Below are 8,610 nucleotides of genomic sequence, written 5' to 3' on the forward strand. Positions count from 1 at the left end.
GACTGAGAAGGAAATGAAGTTGAATTTCTTCCCCAAGGTCATACAGCCTCTAAGTAGTACAAAATTCTCCCTACATATCCAAGTGAGTAGCAGTACTGAGGCAGTGGCAAGGCTCTTAGAAAAAGGCACTGTTTTTAAAAAAGAAGACTAATAGTTTTATTAAGAACTCTTTGAGGATAGCTACCATGTCTTATGCTCTTTGAATGCCCATAATAGCCAGTCCAAGTCTATGACCATAATTGGTACTCATTGAATATGTTGGCAGATGGATTATTCTGACTAATGATAGGCTTAAACCATTGTTAAAATCCATCTATCTAATTATAATAGATTCATAGACCTAATTGGGTCCTAGTTTCTTTTACATGCTTTATCTATACATATAGTTTCTTTTACATGCTTAATCTATACACTAGCCCTCTCTAAAATCAGGTATTGCTTCATAACAAACCATCCCCAAATTCAGGTTATAGAACAATAAGCTGGTTCTCAGTCATCTGCCTCTGGGTCAGCTGAAGTGACTTTGTTTCAGACTGGACCAGGACTGCTCTGCTTCACAGGTCTCATCCACAGGCTCAGGTAGAAAGGACAGTGGCTCCCTGGGGCATGTTCTCCTCTTGGTGGAAGCAGAAGAAGAGCTCAAATCCTATTGTGGAAACACATGGCAAACGTTTATTCACATCATATCCTTGAACACTTTGTTGGCCAAGACCAGTCACATAGCCAGGTAGGGAAATATACTTCTCCCACTGAAGGGTTTGGGGTGCGGGAAGGGAGTAAGTATTTTCTGAACAGTAATTTACTCTATCACAGATCTTCAAATAAAGGCCTAGGAGAAGATTTTTACTATACACATACACCTTTATTCAATTTAGAAAATATTATGAAGTAGGTACAATATAGCAATTATTGAGATGTGTACTGGACCAGCAATAGTGAACATTAGTTTAATGGTAAAACTAATATTACTCCCTTGTGAGTCCCATTGGTAGATATACTCTTCTTCTTTTTATACTTGAAGAAACTAAGGCCACAAGAGGTTAAAATAATTTCATCAAATCCACACAAATAACAGTGGTAAAAGTAGACTGCAAAGCCTAAATTCTAAATATAAAGCCTGATCATAAAGCCTAAATTCTTTCAACCACATAAATGCCATTCCTAATAAGAGATCAATTCTCACGGCTTCAGAAATGAATGATGTAAAGTAGGTCACTATGGGCATCAGTTAGGACTTGATTAGGCAAGCAGAACCAATATGTGTGATGGGGAATAAGGAATATATTATAGCCATTAGTCCTTATACAACCGTACGAACTGGTTAAGTGATCTGTGTAAGTCTGGATCTGGTGCTGAGCCTTAAGGGCCTGCAATTAGAAAAAGAAGATGGCTATGATGGGACACATGGACAAACTAGAACATGCAAAGAAAAACTAGAACTTCATCTAATCCCTCACCACCTCCAGTCCTGATGATTCAGGTGACTTTGGATAAGTTCTCAACATTTACCTCAGAGCTGAACATGCTCCTGGATTCACAGAAGGTAAAGGAGATGTCTGATGGGAGTTGGAGGAACTGTGGACCCAGCAGTTTCCCCTTGCCAACAGGAGATCCAAGGGGGAGGGGGTCTCTAATCACAACAGCACCTGCCCTGCAGTGATCTTCAGAGCATAAAAATACTGCCCTTCATTTCCAAACCCTGTCCAAATTTCTCTCGTGGTCAATTCTAAATTAGAACCATATGGGAAAGGAAACTTGGGAATTTGACATGATACAAAGCCATCTTGCCATGTTAGTACTTCTACAATGAATTACCTCAAAAGTGTACTTGAAACATGAAAGTACGAAATAAGATTTGCTAGCACTTTCAAGTGCCACAGGGTAAAAAATACTGAAAGATGTCAGAGTATTTGTGTCCAGAAGCTTCTTCCCCTACTTTTTTTTACTGTCATATTTTGAAGTTACCTCTTTTAGGGGATAGTCATAAGGCTATGAGTACTCATTATTTATTTAACAATGATATTTCATACTTAAAGAGCCTGAACATTTAGTATTCTCAGCATAATGCTACTCTGATATATACTATTTTGGTTGCAAGTAGTATATATCCACCTTAAGTGGAAAAAAGGGAACTCATTGGCTAATGTACCTACAAATTCAAGGACAGATATTGCTTTAGGCATGGCTAGGTTGGGGGATGCAAATAGCATTATGGGGATTTACTCAATATCTCTCAACTAATCTCTGCTACTCTTTGTGTGTAAAGTTCAATAAGATTCATATTTTCCTACTCCAGAGTCCAGATGTCATAAAATATAAATGTCAATATTTCTAAGTGCACATCCTTACAACTTGAGATCACAGAATTAAATAAGTCCTTCTTTCTCACCACCTATATACCAAATTTCATTGAAGGATTCTAGGCCCACCTATCTGAGTCAGATATACACCCCTTGGATCAAACACTATGGGCAGAATGAAATTCCATGATTGGATAGACTTGGGTTTTCTGCTCACTCCTACAGCCAGGAAGCCTATGTTATTCTTTTCTAGAAAGCATGACAGTGGCATAACAAAGCACCTTTATTAGTTATCTGATAACAGACGGAGGATAGAAGTAAAAAAACAAAAACAAAAAGCAAAACCAGCTCATGTTGGCAATAGAATCAAATGCAGTTTTCTATAGATAACACTGCTCTGCTGCTGTCTCAATTTAAATTACATTCAAAAAGTGCCACTAAATGAACTTGGTTGCCAGTTTTAGCTTAGAGGAAAATAAAAGAAATCCGCCCACCAGATATCCTATAATGGATTGCTTTTGTTTGGGTTGTTTTATTACAAATAATCACCCATACAGTTGTTACCCCTTGATCATGTACAGTTCCTTTGTTATACCCCCTCGAAACACATACGAATGGAAAGGTTTTCTAATAATGAAGAATACCTTCCAAGTGTAATGGATTTTATTTTGAGGTAAATTGATATAAGCTATCCTTTTACACACATAAAAATGAAGAACACTTATTGAATGCTTTCTATGTGTCAGGCACTGATATAAGCACTTCATACATAATATTCATTTAATCAGTATTCAAATGGACTTACAGAAACATGTACATGATACATGCATGCAGTCCTACATACCCACAATTGGCACCACTGAACTTCTGTAAAATAGCGTGCCACCATATACTACAGGGGCATAAAGTGAAAAAGCTCTCAGCTGCTACAGTTTCTCAGGAAGGTTTCAGGTGGGGTGTTTTTTATTATTTTTAATACAATTTTATTGAGATGTATTCACATACCATATAATCATACAAAGTATACAATCAATGGTTTACAGTATCATCAATTTTAGAACATTTTCATTACCCCCCAAAATAAAAACAAAATAACACCCAGAATGTCCCATCCCATTATCCCCTCTTATTATTCATTTATTTTTATCTTTATTTTCTTACTCATTTGCCCATACACTAGATAAAGGGAGTATCAGTGATAAATTTTTCACCACCACATGGCCACATGGTAAAAGCTATATAGAATATAAGCTATTTTTAATAGCATGATTTAAAATTATTTTCTTAGCAGCTTTGTTTCCAGACAGAATGTAAATCCAGAAGTAATACCACTAAAATTGACACACAACTAAAAGCACAAAGGATTTAGTCATTCACACATTCCTTCACTCTACATTGACAGCTTGAGCTAAGAACTAGGAATCTCCAGAAGCATAAGACACATCCTTGCCCTGGAGAAGCTCACAGTGTAGTGGAGGAGAGCCCAATGCAATGCAGGCAGTGCTGCAACCCACAGATGTCCAAAGAGCTATGCAAACACAGAGTGGAAGATCATTAATTTTTGCATAGGAGTGTCAGGTACGGCTTTTAAGATGAGAATCTTGATGGAGAAATAGGAATTTTCTAATCAGAGGCCTACAGAATGGTATTCTAGGAAGGAAAAGCAGTACCCACTGCTATAAAACTTTGTGGATTAAATGTGTCACTGGCAAGATGGGAAGGAATGCCTGGGACACTAAAAGGGTAGATCAGACAGAACAAGTCAGGAATATGATATCATGCCAAGGGGTTGGAAAGATAACTCTGGAGGGAGTAAAGATGGTGGGTGACAAAGGAGAGAGACTCACAACACATAGAGCTTTAAGAGGTGATAGAGGCTGAAATAAGACAATGCAAGTCTACAGATACATTTCACAGTTTGATGAAATTACTCAGTAATGGATTGAATGAAGAAGTCAAGGAAGAGGGAGGAATCAAAGTACCTCTCCTGTGTCCAGTTTAGGAAACTTATTGGTTGGGGATACCATTAAAGATATCAAAGAGAAGAGAAGAAGCATTTGGGAAAAGAGCTCAGGGCATGGGTGGATTGGGAGAGAGAAGAGAGTAGTAATAACCGAGGATGCTAGTCATTAACTTTGTATTTTACCAATCACTATATAAAATAATCTCTTATCCGTAATACATCATTCTTTGATATATTTTTATTAATCTCACCTAATGTGACCATCATGCTCAATGCATGTTATTAAATAACAGTATGAACCAAGTTATCTATTTCTATATTTCCAAAACTACATGAGGGGTATAAGATTTTGAGGAGCAGAAATCTTATGTTATGTTTAGTATTTTACTTTCATGAATATTACAAATGCTTTGGGGGAATAAATACCATCTGTAGGGTATGTGATTGCACACTATTTGGGGGAAAAGCATTTCTTCTGACCTAAACTAGTGATCTCTTTATCAAGGCTGAGAATTGACACAGTGCATATTTCATAACCTCCATTTTCACATGGAAATGTTTTCATCTGTAGGAGTCTAAGGAATGCTAAACCTTTTCAAATGATATCTTTCATTTCATTCACAAAACTAGAGGACTACAGATTCTATCAGATTAGGATAATACTGTACACAACAGAAATAATAACAGCCACTAGTTGTTGAATATATGTAGCACTTTTCAGTGATGTTTTGAAAAACTTGCTTCCTACATATTATAACTTCCACAGTGATCTTATATAAGCCATTCAAATGTATTATAAGAGAGGTAGTTGAGCTTTTTTTTTTACCGGATTTCAGGGGGAATGGGGAGGGGTGATGTCTAGTCTCATTTCAAACTGTCTTTTTCATTTACTTTTCTTAATGCATTCAAAAGTTGTTAAAGTTTCTTATATAAAAATATGATTGATTGTTACAGTGACAGTAATTGCATTTTAGCAAAAGTAACCATTATAGTAATTTCTTCAGGGAAGAGAAATCTAACTAAAGTAGCTAGTTACTTCCTCACACATTAACTTTGAAAAATTTTTAACATAAAAATACTTGATAAAGGGAGTTGAGACTGAAGAACATAAGATGGCATGCAGTATTTATAAAAAGGCTTCCATTAGATGGTTCACAATTTTATGTAGCTGTTAATCACAAATTAAACAAACAGAAGAGGAAAACACTAAAATTTCTGTACTAGTGGGTCAATTAAACTAAGTCGTCAATTCAAGCTTTTTAAAAAAATGACACTTAGATAGCTCTTATGTTCACTTCTAAACTACAGAAGGTAGTGATTTTCAAGCCATCAAGATTTATTTATATCATACCTTTAGAAGACTGAGTCAGATGAATACATGAAGATATTATGATTGCAAATTTTAAAAAAAGAAAAAATAGCAATTATACATGTGCATAGACAGAATAATGCTGCAATAGTAATAATTTGTACATGCTAAATCACAAATGAATCAGCATTAGCATTTAATTCCATGTACCCACTGCACACCCGAATACTAATCAGCAACTAAAATAGGAAATGTGTGGTACTGCATGTATTGACAAAATCTCAGTTCAGTATTCTTCAAACACCAGCAATTTAACATGTACTGTATCCTAGGAAAAGCAAGTTTAACATTTTTTACAGTTATCTCTCTAAAATTCCTTTTCCCCATTATTCAAAGTAATATACTAACTTCAAAACTGGTCAAAGATAACTGAAATGTTGTTTAACCTGGAATTGTGTTTTCTAATATTTATTGTCAACCATGTATAGACAGTACCTGCCATAAGGAGGATAAAGCAGAAACCTCAAACTCAATATGCAAATAGAATGTAAGTCAAAGTAACCTAAATCAACTGCATGAACTCTTTTTTTTTTTTTTTTTTTTTCATTTTGAGGAGTGGGGACACTAAGTACACAGGTATATTTCTATCCTTCCTTAGCCTTGTTTTTGAAATGGACACCAGAACTGTAAAAGAAAAATGTATTTTTAAGGCTTTGACAGTGGTAAAGAGGTTTAAACTGCATGATTTTCTCTTGGCCACCTCTATTCCTCGCTCTCCTACCTACGCTAGCTTTGTATTTAAACTGGCTCTTGTACTACTTCATTTTTAGAGTTGTCCTTATAGAAGAGAATCTCGCTCACAAAGCCATATTTCTTTGAATTAGTACCTTCCTTTACTTTGTTCACTATCCCCCATTTGGTGGTTTGGAGCTATGTACCCTAGAAAAACATGTTCTTAAACGTAATCAATTTCTGTGGCTATGACCTCTTGTAAAGAGGACCTTTTGATGAGGTTACTTCAGTTAAGGTGTGGGCCAACTGAATCAAGATGAGTCTTAATCCTATTACTGAAAACCATATAGGGAAGGTCACAAAGAAAGAGGAAGAGGGAGCGGCCAGAAGTAGAAAGTTAGTAGAATCCAAAAGAGAAAGGAGAAGCCAGGAGAGGCTGCTATATGCATTGTCATATGACAGAGAAGCCAAGGACGAAGGATCACCAGCAGCCAGCCCCAGAATGCTATCATCTTCTAGGAGAAAGCCTTGATGATGCCTTGATTTGGACTTTTCCTAGCCTCAAACCATGAGCCAATAAATTCCTGTTGATTAAGCCAACCCATTGCATGGTATTTGCTCTGGCATGTAGGAAACTAAAACACCCACAGATTCCAGATCCTATTTCATTTGTCTGTACCATTTTGCCCATTATAGTACAAGTTAATTCCTATGTATAGCAGGAGTACAGTGAGAAAGTTGCAAATGTGTGTGTGTGTATATACACATATGTTATCTGTTTCCTTTAAGTTTTATTGTATAAGGATTTAGAATAAAGTTGGCCCTGAATGGTTTTTCAGGAAAGTACTATTTTCTTGAAGCCTAGCTGGTATCTCATGTATTTAGTAACACAACATAAAGGTAATTACAGAATAGTTACAATAGAAGACATCAAAACAAAATGCATCAGGGCAAAAGACCTGATAAGCATCTGCTAAGGAAGTTACAGGGACTGTATCAGTTAAGATGCTTTTAGTTACAAGCAGCAGAAAACCCATTTCAAACTTGCATAAACAACAAAAATAATTTATTGACTAGGGTAACTAAAAGTCCAGAGAATGAAAGAGACTCAGGTGCAAATTATCATCTGGATTTGGGACCACTTATCTCTGTTCTTCCGTTCTTTGCTTATTGGCCCTGCCCTTGGGCTATTTTATTGGCCCTGCCCTTGGGCTATCTTAGTGCAGTACTGCCAGCACTAACCAGGGCCACATTCTTTCTCATTCACATCTCCCAAGACAAGGCATCTTCTTCCCCAGCCAGAGAATAAAAATCCAGAGCTTCCTGCTGATTGTTCCAATTCGTAATAGCAAGAAAGGAAAGACCTATTGGTTTGGAACAACCAGAACACACACCTGGCATGCACTAATGCAACACTATAAGTTTTAATAATATTGAAATCCTTCTAAACCAGACAATAAATAGCCAACGTTCTGAGTCTCCCCAAGTGTCCATTATTGCACAAGCAACCCATGCTGGGTAATCCTCTATCCTGCAACTAAAAAGTCAGCACCTGCAAGGTAACGATCCATTAAGACTATGCCTGCTCCAGCAGGACAGCTGGCATCTCTTCTGTTCGATGGATCTTGTACTAGTTGTTAAACATTTTGAATATCATCCCAACCTATAGCTGAGTGCAGGACCAATGCCACCTGAGTTGAGTTTGAAACTGTTATGTACCCCAGAAAAGCCATGTTCTTCTAATCCAATCTTGTTGGGTGGGACCTTTTGATTAGGTTATTTCCATGGAGATGTGACTCCACCCATTCAAGGTGGGTCTTAATCTGCTTACTGGAGTCCAGTAAGATGCTCAGCTAAGAGATGAAATCCAGAGTTTGCCCCATAGAAGCCAAGAGAGGACCCTAGAAGCTTAGAGAGAAGCTCTGAAATGCTATGAGAAGACCTGCAGGACACAGAAAGAAAGCCACTGGAATCAGCAACTGAAAGCATCAAACCAGGAGCAAGGACCCACAGATGCCAGCCATGTACCCTCTCAGCTGACAGAGGTGTTCCAGATGCCAGCACCCTTTCTTCACAGTCCAGGTATCATCTTGTTGATGCCTTAATTCAGACATTTGCATGGCCTTAGAACTGTAAATTTGTAAACTAATAAGTCCCCTTTGTAAAAGCCAATCCATCTCTGGTATATTGCATTCCAGTAGCTTTAGGGAACTGAAAACACCAACCAAGTGAAATGACTTTTATGCAAGGAGGAAGTGGCAAAATGTTGGGGAGGTAACCACAATGTCCCCTACAGACACTGGACC

The sequence above is a fragment of the Tamandua tetradactyla genome, chromosome 3 (assembly GCF_023851605.1).
Source record: "Tamandua tetradactyla isolate mTamTet1 chromosome 3, mTamTet1.pri, whole genome shotgun sequence".
In the NCBI taxonomy this organism is placed as follows: domain Eukaryota; kingdom Metazoa; phylum Chordata; class Mammalia; order Pilosa; family Myrmecophagidae; genus Tamandua; species Tamandua tetradactyla.